This window comes from Panthera uncia (genome assembly GCF_023721935.1).
Source record: "Panthera uncia isolate 11264 chromosome A1 unlocalized genomic scaffold, Puncia_PCG_1.0 HiC_scaffold_17, whole genome shotgun sequence".
Lineage (NCBI taxonomy): Eukaryota > Metazoa > Chordata > Mammalia > Carnivora > Felidae > Panthera > Panthera uncia.
The window spans coordinates 87,490,433-87,502,591 of record NW_026057577.1 but is presented as its reverse complement, the minus strand read 5'-3'; the positions used below and the strand labels follow the sequence as shown (position 1 = coordinate 87,502,591).

At 42.1% G+C, this 12,159-nt stretch overlaps 1 pseudogene; it reads left to right on the top strand.

Annotated features, from left to right (window-relative positions):
* Positions 1 to 11,058: 11,058 nt before the first annotated feature.
* LOC125934380 (apolipoprotein C-I-like) overlaps positions 11,059 to 12,159 on the top strand; it is an 18,422-nt pseudogene continuing 17,321 nt past the window's right edge.

The window sequence follows — 12,159 nt, the reverse complement described above, 5'->3', positions numbered from 1 at the left end:
TCTCAGCTAATTGAGGGTTTTACCCCTTCCCTGGAGGTTGTTTTGGGGCCCTGGAGCCTTATCTAGTGTGTGTGTGTGTGTGTGTGTGTGTGTGTGTGTGTGTTGGGGATCTAGTTCTCAATGTCATCTGTCTACATAGACATTCATGGAGATGTCATTGGTGCTGCTGGTTGCTGCTGAGACCTGCCTGTTCTCACTCACTCATCTGCTAGAGACCCCAGCTGTCTTCCAGCTGCAGGCCACTCTTGCCTGTGGGACTAGCTAGGTACTTTTTTGCCTAGATGTGCCTCGGAGCCATCTCTGTGATAGGTGTTGCTGCTTCCCAGGGCAATGTTCCTCTCTGCCCCTGGGTTTTCTGCCCTGTACTCCAGCCCCTGTGTACTCTCATCACTTCCCTCCATCCTCCTCTTTTGCACTCCCTTTTCTCCAGACCTCAGAAGCCCTCGTTTTGGGGTCTCTGGAGGACCCTCAGTAGATGGCACTGTCTTCCTGACTAGGGTTCTAAACATACTAAAAAATGAAGCAAAGGAGAGGTGGGTGAAGGCCAGGACATTGCCTAATTGCTGACAAAGACCAAGGTGGAGCATTTTCTCGGTGTGGGTAACTGAAACCCTGAGCTAGGCAGACACCTTCCTGTCCTCCAGTCATGGCAGTGCTCGACTGGGTGGGCCTCCCGCCGAGAGTCCCTGAAGGGGCAGTGGATGTGGCAGATCATAAGAGGAAGAAAAGCAGAGCTGAGCAGAACATGCACTGTATTCTTCCCAAATACATAAATCAGATGAGTTCTTTTCTCCCTCAGGCACAGAAGTATCCTATAGGCAGAGCCTCTTCTCCTGGGCCAATTCTCCCCACCTCCTCTTACTCATGAATTTCGCAGAAATCAGCTAGGTCTGAGATTTCTCTCCTTGTCCCTAAGTCCTTTTTGAAACCAAATCCAGTAATACTTGAAAATTTTCAAATAAAACTAAAAAAAATGTAGACAGATTTCTATAATGAATCCCTTGCAGTCATCATTCAGCTTCCACAGTTATTAACTCATGGCCAGTCTTGCTTCATCTAAAACTGTCACCCCCACCCCCAACTCCTGTATTATTTGGAACATGTCCAATACATCATACCAGAAAGATTTGTTTCTGTCCTGTCACATCCCACTCCCGAGGGGCAATGATCACATCATGGACTAGCTATTTGAAAGGAGCTGGGGGATGAATTACCAGAAAAAAGAAAAACAAAGGGTCACATTATAAAAACATTATCCTGCCATAGCAGTAAGGCTGTTTTCATTTTTCTTACCACTGTTCGGAGTCCAGGACTCATCATTTGTCTCTGGCAACAACCTCATAATTAGCCTCCTTGTTGCTTCTCTCCCTCTGGATTACTGGTGTTTCTTCAAGTGATGATTCACATCAGAATCCCTTGGAAAATGTTAAAATGCAGATCCCTGGGCCTCTTTCCAGCCCTGTTGAATCACAGTTTTTGAGTGTGGGTTCCAGGTGTGTTTTACAAGCAGCCTGGATGATTCTGATCCACACCCATGCTGAGAACTGCTGTTCCAATTCAGCCTCCATGCTGTCCCCAGATTGTCTTGAAATACCAAGTGTGACTATGTCTCCCCAGCTTAGGACCACCCAGGAGGCCCCGCCCCCCCGCCACCCAGGGTAAATTGCAAGTCCCCAAGCCTGGTATTTAAGGGCCCTCATGAGCTGGCCTTTGCTTGTAGCAGCCTCTATCCTCAGCACTGTTTTCCTTGAACCCTGGGTTTCAACCTTTCAACCCCATCTTACAACCTTGTTGTGCTCAAACACTATATTCTCTCCTTTACTCCTCCTGGGTCTGATAAACTTATACTGACCATTCAACAGCCAGTCCAAGGGTGTCTTTTTCTTTGAAGCCATCTGTGACTCACTCCTCTGTACGTTGTAGGCTTGGGACTCAAACATTTAGATTTCAGTCCAAGCTCGACCACTTAATGGCTATGTGACCTCAGGAAAGGCCTTGATTTCTCTGTGACTCAGTCTTATCATATAGAGAATGGGGATAAAAGTAGTGTCCCATGGGATTGTGACATATAAACCAAGACCTTAGTACGCTAGGGAGGCAAAACTACCTCCATCCTCTTAGGGTCTCCAGCTGAGCCAGAGAACTAAATTGACATGGGACAGATTAATAGGAGAAAGTATATAGATTTTCACATGTGCATGGGAACCACCACAGGAAATTGAAGACCCACAGAGGTGGCCAGGCCTAAGTGTTTATATAGTAGGTTGAACAAAGAGAGGCAATTGTGGAAAAGTAACTAAAATGGCAAGACTAAAGATAAGAATTATTTTAACAAAATCTATTTGTACAGATTTCTCTTGGCCTCAGTTCCCTGTTTCTGGTGATAATAACATTTCTCTACTCCTGGTATAGGCAGACCATCTTTCACATGGGAGTTTTATCTCCTGCTTTCAGGAAGTAAAAGGGAGGTCAGAGTTCCTTTCTTGTACCTGCTGTTTTTCAAGGGACTATAGCTCAATAATCCTTATGCCAAAGAGGCATATTTTTGGGGTGGCATATTCTGCTCCCTTCAGCACAGAGCCTGGCACATATAGTAAGATGTTTGTAAACAAAAGTGTCCTAACAAGATCTTGGCCAAGAGAGAGTTAAAGGCCAGAGCATTCTGAAATATTGTGATAACTAATATAGCCTGCCCTGTCAGAAGTCAGCTAAACAGTGATTTATCATGGAAACAACAATGAAGTCATCACCATTATGTTGGCCAAAAATAGCTCCACTGCAGTGCATTCTGACTCTTAAGTTTGTCCCTCCAGCCCCCTGCCACCCACTGCTCTAGAGAGAATTTTCTAATAGTATGATAATGTTGTAACTCCAGGTTTTAGTAATTTTTCCTAAGTGGCATTCCATGTCTGCACTTTTGACCAGTGTTCGGTTTTTAAATTCTCTGCAGACAGAAATAGTCAAACTGAAGTAATAAGAAGAATTCTTCTACCTCACCGGAAATGAGGAAGAGTCTCATCTGCACTCCTGAGAATACATAGTTGTGGTAGGAAATCATTCAGATTAGGGCAGAGTATGGATGGGGAGTCTTCAGGGGGCAGCCCACTCTCACACTCCCCAGTCCCACTATTATTTCTTGGCTTCAAGTGGGGCCAGTAGATGAGAGGACTAGTAGTCTGCAAGAGATGTGAGCTCCAATGGGCTTGGAGCCCACACCCAGGGACCTGAGTCTGTGGGGAGTAGGGATCCTACATTGCTCATATCCACAATGCCCATTACATTGGCTTCTTGACAAGTAGTTAATTCAGGGTGGCTTCCGTGTAGCCACACATTGGGTATGTGATGAAAACTTCTATTCAGGATGCAGGCAATAAGGGGTGTGTCTGCAGAGAATTTAAAAATAATAACACCAGTTAAAAGTTGGCCTGTAAGAAGGTGGCTTCTTCAGAGTAGTTAATTGGCAAGAGGGACTGTTTTAGTAACAAATTACACTAAAACTTAGTAGCTTAAAACAAATATAGACATTATCTCACATCATTTCTCTGTGGGTCAGGAATTTGGAGCAGCTTATCTGGGTGTTCTGGCCCAGGGTCTATCATGAGGTGTAGTCAAGATGTCACTCAGGGCCACATCATATGAAGGCTTTGATGGGGCTGGAGGATCTTCTCCCAGGATGGAGCCAAGATAGCTCATCACATGGCTATTGGAAGGAGCTTTGGTTCCTCACCATGTGGGCCTCTCCACAAGGCTAGTGGAATGTCCTCCTGACTTGGTGGCTGGTTTCCCTCAAGTAAGTGATCCAAGTGATAGCAAGGCCGAAATGCAATGCCTTTATGACCCAGCCTTGGAAGTCACATGTTCTCATTTCTGCAGCATCCTATTGGTTGCACAGATCAATACTGTTCATTGTGAGAAGGGACTACACAGGACCATGAATACCAGTAAGGAAGAACCATTAGGGGTCATCTTGGAAGCTGGCTGCCACAGGGCTGCTGTTTCATGCATCCTTGGATTACCAAGATGGAGGAGAAAAGAAGAGGTCCCCCACTCCAAACACAAAGTATTATACGAAATGTAGATACATTGTTCAGCTTGAGACAAAGGAAAGTGCATCTTCAGGGTCAGGAGAAAGAGGCACATCATTGTAGCAAGTGAGCCTTGAACACCTGTGAGCAACAATGAGTGAATGAACTTTAGGAGATGGAGTGCACACATAACCTCATGATGCCATAAGATATATCCAGTCTCTGGGCAACAACTTAGTGCACAGCAACCTTCACCCACATGGTGTCATGCTGATCTATTAAATGGATGACATCATGGTGATAGGAATAGCTTAGATTCCTCCCCATTCAAAAAAAACCCCCAACACATTGCATGTCTTTTAATGTTCCTGTTAACTGGGTTGGGGCCCTACTTACCATTCCAAGAATGTCTTCCTTCCCATGGTGGGTCCACAACTTTGTTGCCCTGGTCATCCTGGGTGAAGGTGTTTACAGGATAGGACCCTGGAAAGCTTGAAGAATCTCCAGAAGCACGTTGATTTCTCTGGATGTTACTGCTTCCAGAACCCCACTGTATGGTGTGGGGAAGTCTGTTCTGGTGTAGCTGGAATGCCCTTAGGCCCTTAGGAAGCTGGGTCTCTGCCACCATCGCACAGACTGTTATCGCTTCTGTATATCAGCGGCTCTGGGAGGAAGAGAGCAGTGGGTCCAGGAATCTGGCTCACCTTGGCCATCTCCTTGAAGAAGGAAGCAGTTCTCTGTTAGAGCCTCCAGAGACTCTGATTTGGTCTGGACCACACTGGTGGCCTTGAATTTGAGGCACTTCTTTTCCTCTGTTCCAAAGCCCACTCTCATTTTCTATCCAAGAGGTGGTACATCCCTTGGGGAGATGAGAGGAAGCTAATGTGGCTACATTCTTTTCTGTAGATAAGTCTTTGCAGTTAGTTACAAGGATGACACCCTCCCTTCAGAAATCTTCTTGGAGAGCACCTTGTGTTAGAAATGTCCTATGCTTCTAGCCTGGTCCTCCAGGGCTGAGGATTTCCACATCCAAGGTAGCTTTTCACAGAGCTTGGGTTATGGAGGGGGCATTTTCTTTCTTCCTCTTCTTCTTTTTAAAATGTTTATTTATTTTTAGAGAGGGAGGGAGAGAGAGAGAGAGCAGGTCAGAGAGAGAGGGAGGGAGAGAATCCCAAGCAGGCTCTGCACTGACAGCACAGGGCTTGAACCCATGAACTGTGAGATCATGACCTGAGCCAAAATCAAGAGTTGGATGCTCAACCAACTGAGCCATGCAGGCACCCCTATAGATAATTTTTTAAATTTATTTTTTAATTTATATCCAAGCTAGTTAGCATATAGTGCAACAATGATTTCAGGAGTAGATTCCTTAATGCCCCTTACCCATTTAGTCCATCCCCCCTCCCACAACCTCTCCAGTAACCCTCTGTTTGTTCTCCATATTTAAGAGTCTCTTATACTTTGTCCCCCTCCCTGTTTGTATTTTTGTTTCCCTTATGTTCATCTGTTTTGTCTCTTAAAGTCCTCATATGAGTAAAGTTATATGATTTTTGTCTTTCTCTGACTAATTTCACTTAGCATAATACCTTCCAGTTCCATCCACATAGTTGCAAATGGCAAGATTTCATTCTTTTTGATTGCTGAGTAATACTCCATTGTATATATATACCACATCTTCTTTATCCATTCATTCATCGATGGACATTAGGCTCTTTCCATACTTTGGCTGTTGTTGATAGTGCTGCTATAAACATTGGGGTGCATACGTCCCTTCGAAACAGCATACCTGTATCCCGTGGATAAATACCTAGTAGTGCAATTGGTGGGTCATAAGGTAGTTCTATTCTTAATTTTTTTGAGGAACCTCCATACTGTTTTCCAGAGTGGCTGCCCCAGCTTGCATTGCCACCAACAATGCAAAAGAGATCCTCTCTCTCCGCAGCCTCACCTACATCTGTTGTTGCCTGAGTTGTTAATGTTAGCCATTCTTACTGGTGTGAGGTGGTATCTCATTGTGGTTTTGATTTGTATTTCTCTGATGTCGAGTGATGTTGAGCATTTTTTCATGTGTCACTTGGCCATCTGGATGTCTTTGGAGAAGTGTCTATTCATGTCTTTTGCCCATTTCTTCACTGGATTATTTGTTGTTTGGGTGTTGAGTTTGATAAGTTCTTTATAGATTTTGGATACCAACCCTTTATCTGATATGTCGTTTGCAATATATTCTCCCATTCTGTCGGTTGCATTTTAGTTTTGCTGATTGTTTCCTTCACTGTGCAGAAGTTTTTATTTTGATGAGGTCCCAGTAGTTCATTTTTGCTTTTGTTTCCCTTGCCTCTGGAGACGTGTTGAGTAAGAATTTGCTCTGTCCAGGATCAGAGAGGTTTTTGCCTGCTTTCTCCTCGAGGATTTTGATGGCTTCCTGTCTTACATTGAGGTCTTTCATCCATTTTGAGTTTATTTCTGTTTATGGTGTAAGAAGGTGGTCCAGGTTCATTCTTCTGCATGTTGCTGTCCAGTTTTCCCAGCACCACTTGCTGAAGAGACTGTCTTTATTCCATTGGATATTCTTTCCTGCTTTGTCAAAGATTAGTTGGCCATATGTTTGTGGATCCATTTCTGGGTTCTCTATTCTGTTCCATTGATCTGAGTGTCTGTTCTTGTGCCAGTACCATACTGTCTTGATGATTACAGCTTTGTAGTATAGCTTGAAGTCCAGGATTGTGATGCCTCCTGTTTTGGTTTTCTTTTTCAAGATCGCTTTGGCTATTTGGGGTCTTTTCTAGTTCCATACAAATCTTAGGATTCTTTGTTCTAGCTCTGTGAAGAATGATGGTGTTATTTTGATAGGGATTGCATTGAATATGTAGATTGCTTTGGGTAGTATGGACATTGTAACAATATTTGTTTTTGCCATCCAGGAGCATGGAATATTTTTCCATTTTTTTGTGTCTTCTTTAATTTCTTTCATAAGCTTTCTATAATTTTCAGTGTATAGATTTTTCACCTCTTTGGTTAGATTTATTCCTAGGTATTTTATGTTTTTTGGTGCAATTGTAAATGGGATCGATTCCTTGATTTCTCTTTCTGTTGCTTTATTGTTGGTGAGTAGGAATGCAACTGATTTCTGTGCATGGATTTTATATCCTGCCACTTTGCTGAATTCATGAATCAGTTCTAGAAGTTTTTTTGTGGAATCTTTAGGGCTTTCCATATAGAGTATCATGTCATCTGCGAAGAGTGAAAGTTTGACCTCCTCCTGGCCAATTTAGATGTCTTTTATTTCTTTGTGTTGTCTGATTGATTGCAGAGGCTAAGACTTCCAATACTATGTTGAATAACAGTGGCGAGACTGGACATCCCTGTCTTGTTCCTGATCTTAGGGGGAAAGTTCTCAGTTTTTCCCCATTGAGGATAATATTAGCATTGGGTCTTTCATATATGGCTTTTATGATCTCGAGGTATGATCCTTCTATCCCTACTTTCTTGAGGGTTTTTATCAAGAAAGAATGCTGTATTTTGTCAAATGCCTTCTCTGCATCTACTGAGAGGATCATATGGTTCTTGTCCTTTCTTTTATTGATGTGATGAATCACATTAATTGTTTTGTGGATATTGAACCAGTCCTGCATCCCAGATATAAATCCCACTTGGTCGTGGTGAATAATTTTTTCAATGTATTGTTGGATTCAGTTGGCTAATATCTTGTTGAAGATTTTTGCATCCATGTTCATCAGGGAAATTGGTCTATAGTTCACCTTTTTAGTGGGGTCTCTGTTGGTTTTGGAATCAAGGTAATTCTGGCCTCATAGAAATAGTTTGGAACTTTTCCTCCATTTCTGTTTTTTGGAACACCTTTAAGAGAATAGGTGTTAACTCTTCCTTAAATGTTTGGTAGAATTCCCCTGGAAAGCCATCTGGCCCTGGACTCTTGTTTTTTGGGAGATTTATGATTACTAATTCAATTTCTTTACTGGTTATAGGTCTGTTCAAATTTTCTATTTCTTCCTGTTTCAGTTTTGGTAATGTATATGTTTCTAGGAATGTGTCCATTTCTTCCAGATTGCCCATTTTATTGGCATATAATTGCTCATAATATTCTCTTATTATTGTTTTTATTTCTGCTATGTTGGTTGTGATCTCTCCTCTTTCATTCTTGATTTTATTTATTTGGGTCCTTTCCTTTTTCTTTTTGATCAAACTGGGTAGTGGTTTATCAATTTTGTTAATTCTTTCAAAGAATCAGCTTCTGGTTTCATTGATCTGTTCTACTGTTTTTTGTTTGTTTGTTTCAATAGCATTAATTTCTGCTCTAATCTTTGTTATTTCCTGTCTTCTGCTGGTTTTGGGTTTTATTTGCTTTTCTTTTTCCAGCTCTTTAAGGCATAAGGTTAGGTTGTGTATCTGAGATCCTTCTTCCTTCTTTAGGAAGGCCTGGATTGCTATATACTTTCCTCTTATGACTGCCTTTGCTGTGTCCCAGAGGTTTTGGGTTGTGGTGTTATCATTTTTATTAGCTTCCATATACTTTTTAATTTTCTCTTTAACTTCTTTGTTGGCCCATTCATTCTTTAGTAGGACGCTCTTTAGTCTCCCAAGTATTTGTTACCTTTCCAATTTTTTTCTTGTTGATTTCTAGTTTCATAGAGTTGTGGTCTGAAAATATGCATGATATGATCTCTATCTTTTTGTACTTGTTGAGGGCTTATTTGTGTCCCAATGTGTGGTGTATTCTGGAGAATGTTCCATGTGCACTGGAGAAGAATGTATATTCTGCTGTTTTAGGATGAAATGTTCTGAGTATATTTGTTAAGACCATCTGGCCTAGTGTGTCATTCAAAGCCATTTTTTCCTGTTGATTTTTTGATCAGATAATCTGTCCATTGCTGTGAGTGGGGTGTTGAAATCTCCTACTATTATGGTATTACTGTCAATGAGCTTCTTTATGTTTGTGATTAGTTGACTTATATATTTGGGTTCTTCCACATTTGGTGCATAAATATTTACAATTGTTAGGTCTTCTTGGTGGATAGACCCCTTCTTCATCTCTTGATACAGGCTTTATTTTAAAGTCTAGAAAGTTTGATATAAATATGGCTACTCCGGCTTTCTTTTGTTGACCATTAGCATGATAGATGGTTCTCCATCCCCTTACTTTCAATCTGAAGGTGTCTTTAGGTCTCCAGTGGGTCTCTTATAAACAGCATATAGATGGATCTTGTTTTCTTATCCATTCTGTTACCCTATGTCTTTTTATTGGAGCACTGAGTCCATTGACGTTTAGAGTGAGTACTGAAAGATATGAATTTATTGCCATTATGTTGCTTGTAGAGTTGGAGTTTCTGGTGGTATTCTCTGGTCTTTCTAATCTTTGTTGCTTTGGTATCTATCTATCTATCTATCTATCTATCTATCTATCTATCTTTTTCTCCCCTCGGAGAGTCCCCCTTAAAATTTCTTGCAGGGCTGGTTTAGTGGTCACAAACTCCTTTAATTTTTGTTTGCTGGGAAAACTTTTTATCTCTCCTTCTATTTTGAATGACAGCCTTGCTGGATAAAGAATTCTTGGCTGCATATTTTTCTGATTCAGCACATTGAATATATCCTGCCACTCCTTTCTGGCCTGCCAAGTTTCTGTGGCTAGGTCTGCTGCAAACTTGATCTGTCTTCCCTTGTAGGTTAAGAACTTTTTTCCCTTGCTGCTTTCATGATTCTCTCCTTGCCTGAGTATTTTGTGAATTTGACTATGACATGCCTGTTGATGGTTGGTTTTTGTTGAATCTAATGGGAGTCCTCTGTGCTTCCTGGATTTTGATGTCTGTGTCTTTCCCCAGGTTAGGAAAGTTTTCCACTATGATTTGCTCACATAACCCTTCTACCCCTATTTCTCTCTCTTCCTCTCTCTTCTGGGACCCCCTATGGTTCTGATGTTGTTCCTTTTTAATGAGTCACTGATTTCTCTAATTCTTAAATCATGCTCTCTTGCCTTAATCTCCCTCTTTTTTTCTGCTTCATTATTCTCCATAAGTTTGTCCTCTATATCACTGATTCTCTGTTCTGCCTCCTCCATCCTTGCCACCGTGGCATCCATTCGAGATTGCAGCTCAGTTATAGCATTTTTTATTTAATTCTGACTAGTTTTTACTTCTTTCATCTCTGCAGAAAGGAATTCTAATCTATTTTCGACTCCAGCTAGTATTCTTATTATTGTGATTCTAAATTCTGGTTCAGACATCTTGCTTGTATCTGTGTTGGTTAAGTCCCTGGCTGTTATTTCTTCCTGCTCTTTCTTTTGGGGTGAATTCCTTTGTTTTGTCATTTTGAATGGAGAAAAGGAATAAATGAGGTATAAAAAATTAAAATTTTTAAAAAATATATTAAAATTAAAAAATTAAAAACAAACACACAAAATAAAATAAATGATGCTAGATCCTAGGTGTGTTTTGGTCTGGGTGTTGAAAGTGGCTTGATAGATTAGAGAAAAAAGGAGGAAAAAAGAAAAAAAAAGGAAATCGTTTGAAAATTTGAAAAAATGAATACACTGAAGTAGACTAAAATGAAATGATGGAAGTAAAATAGAATTTTAAAAAATTTATACAAAAGTAAAACATATGGTAAAAAAACATTAAAGAAAAATATTTTTAATAAAAATTGAAAATTAATTGAATTTTTTCTCTTTCTGTATTCAAGAAAAAGAAACGAAAAAGAGAAAAAGAAGAAAGAAAGAAAGAAAATTGAATAGTTGGACCAGCTAACAGACTGAAATACAACTGAAATTACTTTGTTTTCCCCTAGAAGTCAAACTATAAAGTGCTTCATAGTCCATAAACTAAGCAGGCGGTGAGACTTGTGTTCTTGAAGAGCGAGGTTGGCCTAGTTGGGCGGGGCTTAGTGTAATGGCTCTGTTCTCCACTAGATGGCACTGCTAGCCTGCTGGGGTGAATTGTGGTGCTTGTAGGTGCATATGCACATGCGTGGCAGTGGTGAAAATGGTGTCACCCAGCTACCCAGTCTCTAGTTTCAGAACTCTGTTCTCCCTGATCAGCAATCATGCACCCGTCCATCTTCGGCTTCTGTCCACTCCCTGCTTCCACACTGTCTGTGACCAAGCCCCAGGCAGCACCTCCCTCCTGAGTTTTGTCTCAGATGTGGCTGACTTCCCCGGCGCCCCATTTCTGAGGCACTGCGGCTTTGACCTGCTCTGCCCGCTGCGGAGGATCTCACTGAGCAATGGCCCGGTGCCTGCCGCACTCAGGAACACTTGTGGGACCGTGATGCTGCTGATGCCCAGAGACTGCAGCCAGGTGCCAGCCCACCCCAGAAAAAGTTCGCGAGATAGTGTAGCAGCAGCACCTCAGGGATTATGGAAAATCACAACACACATCTGGCACCAGGCTTAACCCCCAACGATCTTGTTCCAGCACCAATGAATGTGGCTGTTCTCTGGGGTCTGCTGGGCCCAGGTGGCCTCACAGCCTCTACCAAATGTCCTTCCAGCAGTGGAACCGCTTCTCCCCGTGTGGCCCAAGAACCTCCCGGACCCCACTCTGCTCCTGAGGATTCGCCCTTTCCACCAGAGCACCTCCAGGTATCGAGCTGCGAAGTTTCAGACTCTGCGTTCCCCCTGATTACAGTCTTAATGGAATTTAAACCCTCTCCTTTCTCCTTTGTCCTTTCTGCCTTTTTAGTTCAGTCCCTGTGGCTGTTTTCAATTTTCCACTTTCTCTCCAGCAGCTTTTGGGGATGGGTGCTTTTCCCATATTCTCCCCCAGTCTCCATCCTCTCTCTGCATGCAAAAGCGGCTCCCCACCCTCTGTGCCTTCTCTCTCCCCAAGTTCACCTCTCCATGCTACATACCTGCTGAATTCTGTGGTTCAGGTTGTGCAGATTGTTGTTAATTCTTAGATCGTTTTCTAGGTGTGCAGGATGGTTTAGTGTATGGTATGGCTGTATTTCATTGATGGGAGACACACAAAAAACTTCTGTACTGTTCCACCATCTTGACTCCTTCCCTCTACACTAAAATATTTTGGAGAGATGTTCTTCACTTGCTCCTTTATTTATCCTCTGTCTACGTCCCTGCCACCATGTTCTTCCCCCCCCCCCCCCCCCCCCCCCCCCCCCCCCCCCCCCC